The sequence below is a fragment of the Triticum aestivum genome, chromosome 6B (assembly GCF_018294505.1).
Source record: "Triticum aestivum cultivar Chinese Spring chromosome 6B, IWGSC CS RefSeq v2.1, whole genome shotgun sequence".
Taxonomy (NCBI): domain Eukaryota; kingdom Viridiplantae; phylum Streptophyta; class Magnoliopsida; order Poales; family Poaceae; genus Triticum; species Triticum aestivum.
In genome coordinates, this window is record NC_057810.1 from 196,246,249 (window position 1) to 196,256,857 (window position 10,609).

A 10,609-nucleotide genomic window follows, 5' to 3' on the forward strand; every position below is an offset into this window, starting at 1 on the left:
CACGTATCATTATATTGAAAACACATAAAATTCCCTTTTCATATTTACATCCTTATTTTTGTTGTTTTTTCCCACCCAGCGTTGATTTTTTTACCACTGGTTTTCCCTTAAACCAACTCAATTGTCCCACGTCTTATTTGCTTACAAAAACAAAATGATTTTTTGGCAAATCAATAAGTTCTTAAAAAAATGTTTATCATTTCGGGATTACAACAGTTTGGACTCCACCGAAATATGCAAAATAAGGTTGAACTTTTTGACCGTGGTCCTGGGCAGAAAATGGGTTGTAATAAATTACTTAAGAATTAGCAAATGGGCTGCAAATTATAAAAAGTAGCAAATGGGCTGCAAACTGTAAAAAATAGCAAATGCGCTTTATGTTGTCTGCCACAGATTTGGAGGCTGACTTGTGGGCCTACTAAGTTCATGCGTACACAAGGTTTCTTAAAAAAAACTTAGTCAACAATTGACTCTACCAGTGTCAGACCGTTAGATGTCAATTTAACGGCAATCGTGCTTCTTTAGTCTCTGATCTTTCTGCCCCAGCCGCCCAAACTAGCGCCGTCGGAACCGCCTACTCCCGCCTCCCGTGGCCCGCAGTGCTGCCAGGCAGGCCTCATGGCCCCATCATACTCGCATCCCTGGCCTGTCTATCCCTCTACTCACCGACACCTCCTATTATTTTACGGCGACGGCAGCCGAACCAGTTAACCCTTGTACTCTCCAACGTGTGGGCAGCCACTGTCGTGTCTTCGCCGGCTCCCTATCGTTCCCTTCGTAGGCCTCGCCGTCGTCCACCGCCCTGGTGCTCTCGGCGCGGCATGGTCAACGATGTCCATCCAACGGCCGTAGTGCTTCTTCAACCTCTGATCTTCTTGCCCCATCCGCCCAAAGCAGCGCCGGTCGTGCCGCATGCTCCTGCCTCCCATGGCCGGCTGTGCTGCCGCAGAGGCCTCACCGTCCTCATACTACTCCCACCGCTGGCCAGGCCTTCCCTCCACTCACCCACTCCCCCTGTTATTCTGCCGCGACGGCAGCCTCACACCGCAGTCGAACCAGTGAACCCTCATACTCCTCTCCGCATGGGCATCCACTGCCGCGTCTTCCCCGGCTCTGCGTCATCCCCTTCCTAGGCCTCGCTGTCGTCCACCGCCCTGGTGCTCTCAGCGTGGCGTGGTCAATGTGGTTAACGATCGACTTCCATTGGAAGAGTACTGTACTTGGAGAGGCTGACAGCTGGGTCAACGGCAGCCGCAAGGAAGTGCCTCCTTATTACGTGCAAAATAATTATTCCTCCACCTGACAGCAGGGACCCACCGGATGGGCCACCAGTATTTCCTGGAAAAAACGTTTCCCCCCTGGCTGCTGTGACCCACCGGACAGGCCACCGTATTTCACGAAAAAATGTTTGCCCCTGACCGCTGGGACCCACCGTACGGACCACCGTATTTCGCAAAAAAACGTTCCCACGCAGTCAGCTCAGACCCACCGAAAGCGCCTCCTTATTACGCACAGAAAAATGAATACTCCCCCTGCTAGCTGGGACCCACCATGGTGGGAGGCTGACTTGTGGGCCTACTAAGTTGACGGGGACAGAGGGCTTTGTCAACTTAGTCAATATGAACGATTCTAGCTCCATTGACCGTACGATGTCCATCCAACGGCCGTCGTGCTTCTTCAATCTCTGCTCTTCCTGCTCCAGCCGCTCAAACAAGCGCCGGCGGGACTGCCTGCTCCCTCCTCCCCACGGCCGGCTGTGCTGCCACGCAGGCCTCACCGCCCCACCGTACTCCCATCGCTGGACTAGCCATCCCTCTACTCACCCACATGGCCACACCTGCTGTTATTCTCCGGTGAGGGCAGACGAACCAGTAAACCCTCGTACAGTCATACTCCCCTCCGCGTGGGAAACAACTGCCGAGTCTTCCCTGCCTCCGTGTCATTTCCTTCCTAGGCCTCGCCGTCGTCCACCGCCCTAGTGCTCTCGGCGCGGCGTGGTCAACCTGGTCAAGGAATGGCTTCCATCGGACGTGGACTGTACGTGGAGAGGCTGACAGCTGGGTCCACGGCCGCAGCAAGGAAGTGCCTCATTATTATGCGCAAAATAATTATTCCTCCATCTGACATCTGGGACCCACCGGAAGGGCCTCTGTATTTCATGAAAAAAACATGCCCCCAGCTGACATGTCGGACCCACCAGCTATCTTCGCACGCAAGGAAGTGCCTCCTTATTACGCACAAAAAAATGAATACTCCCCCTGCCAGCTGGAACCTAGCATAGTGGGAGGCTGACTTATGGGCCTACCAAGTTGACGGGGACGGAGGGCTTTGTCAACTTAGTCAATATGAACGATTCTAGCTCCTGTTACCGTACGATGTTCATCCAACGGCCGTAGTGCTTCTTCAACCTCTGGTCTTCTTGCTCGAGCCACCCAAACCAGCGCCGGTCGTGCCGCGTGCAACTGCCTCCCGTGGCCGGCTGTGATGCCGCGGAGGCCTCACCGCCCCCTACTACTCCCACCGCTGTCCAGGCCATCCCTCTACTCACCCACACCCCCTGTTATTCTGCGGCGATAGAAGCCTCACACCGCAACCGAACCAGTGAATCCTCGTACTCCTCTTCGCGTGGGCATCCACTGTTGCGTCTTCCCCGGCTCTGAGTCGTCCCCTTCCTAGGCCTCGCCGTCGTCCACCGCCGTGGTGCTCTCGGCGTGGTGTGGTCAACGTGGTCAAGGAACGACTTCCATCGGACGTGGACTGTACGTGGAGAGCCTGACAGCTGGGTCCACGGCCGCCGCAAGGAAGTGCCTCCTTATTACGTGCAAAATCATGATTCCTCCACCTGACAACAGGGACCCACCGGACGGGTCACCGTATTTTGCGAAAAAAACAATTCACCCCCCTGACTGCTAGGACCCACCAGCTACATCTTCGCATGCAAGGAAGTGCGTCCGGGCAAAAAAAACGATTCGCCCCCCTGACTGCTGGGACCCACCAGCTACATCTTCGCATGCAAGGAAGTGCCTGACAGTCAGGACCCACCTGGTCGAAGAGTACGTAGTCTTGTCATTCTGGTCGTGAACGTGTACGTACATACTGGTCGATGTAGAGGCGCGCATGTGTCATAGATGTAGAGGCGCGCACGTGTCGTAGTAGAGGCGGGCACGTAGCATGTACACGTACGTACAGCGGCGAGGGTGCAAGAAAGAAAATATGGCCACGTACATACATATGGGCAGGGTCTCTAACGCCTATCGCACATACGTACATGGCTGGGTCGGAACGGAGAAACAGCGTCGTCGTCGTGTTCATGGGGAGCCAACCGGCTGGGTCGGAACAGAATGCGTGGTCGTGTTCATCGGGAGGGCTTGGACGGAACAGGCGATGGAGACGAGGCCTGGCGTACCGCACAACGGAGGAAACGGCCTTGTGTTCGACCGGCCACATTCGAAACGGGGTCCTGTTGATCGGGAGGGGCCTGGCGTACCGCAAAACGGAGGAAACAGACCTCCTACGGTCGAAACGAGGGTCTTGTTGATCAGGAGGGGTGTGGCGTACCGCAAAACGGACAAAACGAACTTGTGTTGGAGCACTACGGTCAAAACGGGGGTCCTGTTCATCGGGAGGGGTGTGGCGTACCGCAAAACGGAAGAAACGGACTTGTGTTGGAGCGCTACGGTCGAAACGGGGGGAGGGGTGTGGCGTACCGCAAAACGGGACTCCACGGGATACTGTTCATCTCCACCGTCGACCTCCTCCAGCCTCCATGGGCTACCGTCGACCTCCTCCGGCCTCCACGGCCTCCTGTTCATCCAGCCTCCACCACGCGCTACTCCACCGGCTACTGTTCAACCACCCCTCCACGGGCACCCCTCCACCATCTACTGTTCATCCAGTCCTCCACACCACAGGGTCCTGTTCAACCACCCCTCCACCGTATACTGTTCATCCAGCCCTCCACACCACAGGTTCCTGTTCATCCAGAGGCAACGCCACCGCTCACTATCCATCCAACCCCCCCCCCCCCCCCGCAACGCTCACTGTTCATCCAATCGATCGGCTTCAGTTAGCAGCAGTAGCGAAGGAATCGCTCCATCGGGTTCAGTTAACAGCCATCGATCGATCCCTCGGGTTCAGTAACGCGTAGCCTGCAGTGCAATCGCTCGGGTTCAGTTAGAGCCCAACGCCTCGCTCGGCTTCAGTTAGAGCCAACGCCTCGCACACACGCGCGTACGTATGAGAGAAACGCGCATCGCTCCGCCCCTGACCTCCCACCGTAACCGGCAACTCCTCGAAATTTTACTCCCCCTCGCTTCTACCACAGTTTTTTCTGTCATGGACGGCCCAAAGAATGTCATGCAGCTGCGTCTCCAGTCCGCCCAGGACGAAAAGCCCATTTTATGTCATGATTTTTTGTCATAGAAGTAGGAGCCCACCACATCTATGATGATACCGGGTTTTGTCACAATTATCGTCATAGAAGTGTCATATGTATGACAGAAAAAAATCGTTCGGCCCAAAATGTCACGGATGTGTCTTTTTTTTGTAGTGAGGGCAGTGGGGCGCGGGGAGGAGGTCGTGGACGACGGCGACGACGGAGTGGAGAATAGGACGATGGGGCGACAGAGATTCGGGGAAGACGGTGAGGGGCTCCGACGGCGCGGTCCTCGTGTAGCGGGGTCGAGGTAGCTCCGGGCAGGGTCCCGCGATAGCGTGGTCGTGGACGAGCGGCAGGGCGATGGGAGGGACCGGCTCCGCGAGGGGGTCATGGCGATGTCGAGGCGGCAATGGGGCGATGGGATCGGGGGGTTGCCCCGATCCAGATCGGGGAAGGGCGAGAGGGAGGAGTGGGACGAGGGGGAGGGAGTGGGTGCGAGTGGGTGCGAGTGGGGGTTGTGGGTGTCGGTCGGGCTAGGGTTTGGGCATGGCAGGCCATATAGGCCAGGGGGCGCAGGTGGGCCGGTGGGGCGGCCGGCTGGGTCGCGGCCCGGTTGGCCACAGTTTTTTTTTCATTTTTTTTGTTTAAGTTTTTATTTTAGTTTGAAATAAATACCTAACGGGTTCCTAAATCATCCTAAACAACTATACTACTACCACGTAACTCAGGGCATCTAAATAAATTAGCCTAATATTTTATTAATTGAAAAGGGCATTTAATTACCTATGCATTATTTGGCTCACTCCAAACATTTTAGTTTTAACATTTGATTTTTTTTATTGTTTGCTTGATTTTGAATTTGAATTCGAACCAGTTTCGAACTAACGGGAGATTAGCAACAGTAATCGAGGTGACGTGGCATCATTAGCATAGGTTTACTATAGCTTGATTATCCAAGCGTCACAAGTTGTCACCTAGCGGTGCATCAAGGACATAATTCTTCTGTGCAGCAATGAGGATAATGCTCAGATCACGGATTCAGTCCGCATGATTGCTACTATCATCTTTCAACTTAGTTTTCTCTAGGAACATATAAAAAATAGGGAAGCTACAACGCGAGCTATTGATCTACAACATAATTTGCAAATACTATAAGGACTAAGTTCATGATAAATTTAAGTTCAATTAATCAAATTACTTAAGAACTCCCACTTAAATAGACATCCCTCAAGTCATCTAAATGATACGTGATCCAAATCAACTAACCCATGTCTGATCATCACGTGAGATGGGGTAGTCATCAATGGTGAACATCTCTATGTTCATCATATCTACTATATGGTTCACGTTCGACCTTTCGGTCTCCAGTGTTCCGAGGCCATGTCTGTACATGCTAGGCTCGTCAAGTTTAACCCAAGTATTCTACATGTGTAAAACTGTCTTACACCTGTTGTATATGAACATAAAGTCTGTCACACCCGATCATCATGTGGTGTCTTGAAACGATGAACTGTAGCAATGGTGCATACTCAGGGAGAACACTTTTACCTTGAAATTTAGTGAAGGGATCATATTATAATGCTACCGTCATTCTAAGCAAAATAAGATGCATATAAGATAAACATCACATGCAATCAAAATATGTGACATGATATGGCCATCATCATCTTGTGCTTTTGATCTCCATCTCCAAAGCATCGTCATGATCTCCATCATCACTGGCTCAACACCTTGATATCCATCGTTGTGTTGTTGTCGTCTTGCCAACTATTGCTTCTACAACTATTGCTAACTCATAGCAATAAAGTAAAGCAATTACATGGCGTTTGCATTTCATACAATAAAGAGACAACCATAAGGCTCCTATCGGTTGCTGATAATTTTATAAAACATGATCATCTCATACAACAACGTATATCACATCATGTTTTGACCATATCACATCACAACATGCCCTGCAAAAACAAGTTAAACGTCCTCTACTTTGTTGTTGCAAGTTTTACGTGGCTGCTATGGGCTTCTAGCAAGAACCGTTCCTACCTAGGGCAAAAACCACAACGGTGATTCATCAAGTTTGATGTTTTAACCTTCTTCAAGGACCGGGCACAGTCAAATTCGATTCAACTAAAGTAGGACAAAAAGACACCAACCAGCCACCTTCATGCAAAACAAGTTGCATGTCTGTCGATGGAATCTGTCTCATGTATGTGGACATGTAATGTTGGTCTGGGCTTCTTCGTCACACAATACCACCAAATCAAAATAAGACGTCGGTGGTAAGCAGCATGACTATCACCGCCCACAACACTTCGTGTTCTATTCGTGCATATCATCTACACATAGACCTCGTTCATGATACCACTGTTGGGAAACATTGCATGAAAAACAAAAAAAAGTTCTACGCACACGCAAGATCTATCAAGGAGATGCATAGCAACAAGAGGGGGAGAGTGTCTACGTACCCTCGTAGACCGTAAGCGGAAGCATTTCATAACGCGGTTGATGTAGTCAAACATTCTTTGCGATCCAACCGATCTAGTACCGAACGCATGGCACCTCCGCGTTCTGCACACGTTCAGCTCGGTGGCGTCCTCCGCCTTCTTGATCCAGCAAGACGTCGAGGTAGTAGATGAGTTCTGGCGGCACAACGGCGTGGTGATGGTGATGGTGATGTGATTTCCACGGGGCTTCGCCTAAGCACTACGAAAATATGACCGAGGGAGTAAACGATGGACGAGGGCGCTACGCACGACTAAGACAATGTTGTGTGTCCCTGTGTGGTGCCCCCTCCCCATGTATATATAGGTGGAAGGGGAGGGGAGGCAGCCAGGCACGCCCTAGGGCTGGCCGCCGGCCCCTAGGGCTCTTGCCTTGCCTTGCGCCCCCTGCAATATTTCCTCAAAGGGGAAAGGAAGGAGGAGGGGGGAGGAAACGGGAGACCTTGTTGACGGTTTCCTAGACTAGGGGGTACTCACCACGTCGTCCCCCGATCAGTTAGATTGGGCCGAGGACCCCCATGGCCGTATACTCATGGGCCAGTTCGGACAGTTGCCGCATACAAGGAAGATTCCACAAGACTTGGTGATCAAGACAAGGACTCATCCCCCACCGGCGTATTAGGCTAGGACTCTTGTTACCCTAGGCCTATGGTACATTATATAACCCCAGGCTAGGCTAGTCGATAGAGGATCATGACATTATTCATCATACCTCTAGGGTTTAGACCACAACATATGATCTCGAGGTAGATCAACTCTTGTAACCCCTATATTCATTATAGTCAATCAAGCAGCATGTAGGGTATTATCTCATCAAGAGAGCCCGAAGCTGGGTAAAATCCCGTGTTCATGTTACCATTGATCCTAAGACGCACTACTTGGGACCCCCTACCCGAGATCTGCCAGTTTTGACACCGAAATTGGTGCTTTCATTGAGAGTTCCGCTGTGTGATCGGCGAAAGGATCAATGGCTCGACTGCAGGTCAACTGCAACATCGGTTTCTTCGTCACCAGCTCGACTGGTCACCTTGGCTTGACCGAGGACTGCACCCTACCTCCGATCGTCATGTTCAGATGAGGGCCTTCATCAACATCAACTCCGATCTCTATCAAGATCATGGAGGAGTCATCCATGGAGCTCGGGGGCTCAACATCAACATTGCCCTCGGGCGACTAATACGTCTCCAACGTATCTACTTTTCCAAACACTTTTGCCCTTGTTTTGGACTCTAACTTGCATGATTTGAATGAAACTAACCCGGACTGACGTTGTTTTCAGCAGAACTACCATGATGTTGTTTTATGTGTAGAAAAGAAAAGTTCTCGGAATGTCCTGGAAATCCACGGAGGCACTTTTTGGAATTAATAAGAATTTTTGGTGAAAGAATTAATGCCAGGGGGCCCACAGCTTGTCCACGAGACAGGGGGCACCCCCCCCCCTAGGGCACGACCTCCTATCTCGTGGGCCCCATGGACCTCCACCGACGTCAACTCCAACTCCATATATTCACGTTCGGGGAGAAAAAAATCAAGGAGAAAGTTTCATCACGTTTTACGACACGGAGCCGCCACCAAGCCCTAATCTCTCTCGGGAGGGCTGATCTGGAGTCCGTTTGGGGCTCCGGAGAGGGGGATTCATCGCCGTCATCATCATCAACCATCCTCCATCACCAATTTCATGATGCTCACCGCCGTGCGTGAGTAATTCCATCATAGGCTTGCTGGACGGTGATGGGTTGGATGAGATTTACCATGTAATCAAGTTAGTTTTGTTAGGGTTTGATCCCTAGTATCCACTATGTTCTGAGATTGATGTTGCTATGACTTTGCTATGCTTAATGCTTGTCACTAGGGCCCGAGTGCCATGATTTCAGATCTGAACCTATTATGTTTTCATGAATATATGTGTGTTCTTGATCCTGTCTTGCAAGTCTATAGTCACCTATTATGTGTTATGATCCGACACCCCGAAGTGACAATAATCAGGATACTTCTCGGTGATGACCGTAGTTTGAGGAGTTCATGTATTCAATATGTGCTAATGCTTTGTTCCGGTTCTCTATTAAAGGGAGGCCTTAATATCCCTTAGTTTCCTCTAGGACCCTGCTGCCATGGGAGGGTAGGACAAAAGATGTCATGCAAGTTCTTTTCCATAAGCACGTATGACTATTTATGGAATACATACCTACATTACATTGATGAATTGGATCTAGTTCTATATCACCCTATGTTATAACTATTGCATGAGGAATCGCATCCGACATAATTATCCATCACTGATCCATTGCCTATGAGCTTTTCACATATTGTTCTTCGCTTATTTACTTTTCCGTTGCTACTGTTACAACTACTACAAAAACCCAAAAACATTCATTTTTACTTTTGCTACCGTTACCTTTATTATCATACCACTTTTGCTACTAAATACTTTGCTGCAGATACTAAGTTATCCAGGTGTGGTTGAATTGACAACTCAACTGCTAATACTCAAGAATATTCTTTGGCTCCCCTTGTGTCGAATCAATAAATTTGGGTTGAATAATTTACCCTCGAAAGTTGTTGCGATCAACTACACTTGTGGGTTATCAAGACTAATTTCTGGTGTCGTTGCCGGGGAGCATAGCTCTATTCTCTGAGTCACTTGGGATTTATATCTGTTGATCACTATGAAGAACTTGAAAGACGCTAAGACCAAGATTTTTCCCTCAACTACGAGGGGAGGTAAGGAACTGCCATCTAGCTCTGCACTAGATTCTCCTTCCGTTATTAGTAGGCTTGCGACACCTAAACCTGCTACTGCTATGAATTCTGATATGTCGTATGTTATTGATGATGCCACTTCTGCTATGCATGATGAAGCTACTACTGTGCGTGATACTACTTTGCCATTAGGTGAATTTCTTGATGAACAACTTGCTAGAGTTAGGGGGAATGAAAATATTGAAGAACCTAATATTGATGATAGTGATGATGAAGGTCCCCCCAATGATTATGTATTACCTGTTGTTCCTAAGGGTTATGTTATGAATGAAGCAGCTGCTATGGAAATTCTAGCTTGCAATGATAGAAATGATCTGAAGAAATTATTAGCTAAATGGAAGCAGTAGTCTCTTAATGCTAGAATGAAACCCGATCCTGCTTTTGCTACTTCACCTATCTGTGTTACTGATAAGGATTATGAATTCTCTGTTGATCCTGAGATTATTACTTTAGTTGAATCTGATCCTTTTTATGCCCTTGAATCTGAAACTGGTGTGGCACATCTTACCAAGTTGAATGATATAGCTAACCTGTTTACCAATGATGAGAAGTCTCGCTATTTATATATTCTTAAGATATTTCCGTTCTCATTAAAGGGTGATGCTAAGACTTGGTATAATTCTCTTGCTCCTGGTTGTGTGTGTAGTCCCCAGGAAATGATTTATTACTTCTCTGCTAAATATTTCCCTGCTCATATGAAACAAGTTGCCTTGCGGGAAATATATAATTTTGTGCAAATCAAAGAAGAGAGTCTCCCACAAGCTTGGGGGAGGCTTCTCCGGTTACTTAATGCTTTGCCCGATCATCCTCTTAAGAAAAATGAGATACTTGATATCTTTTATAATGGACTAACCGATGCTTCCAAGGACTACTTGGATAGTTGTGCTGGTTGTGTTTTTAGGGAAAGAATAGTTGACGAAGCTGAAATATTACTGAATAATATGTTGACTAATGAAAATAATTGGACTCTTCC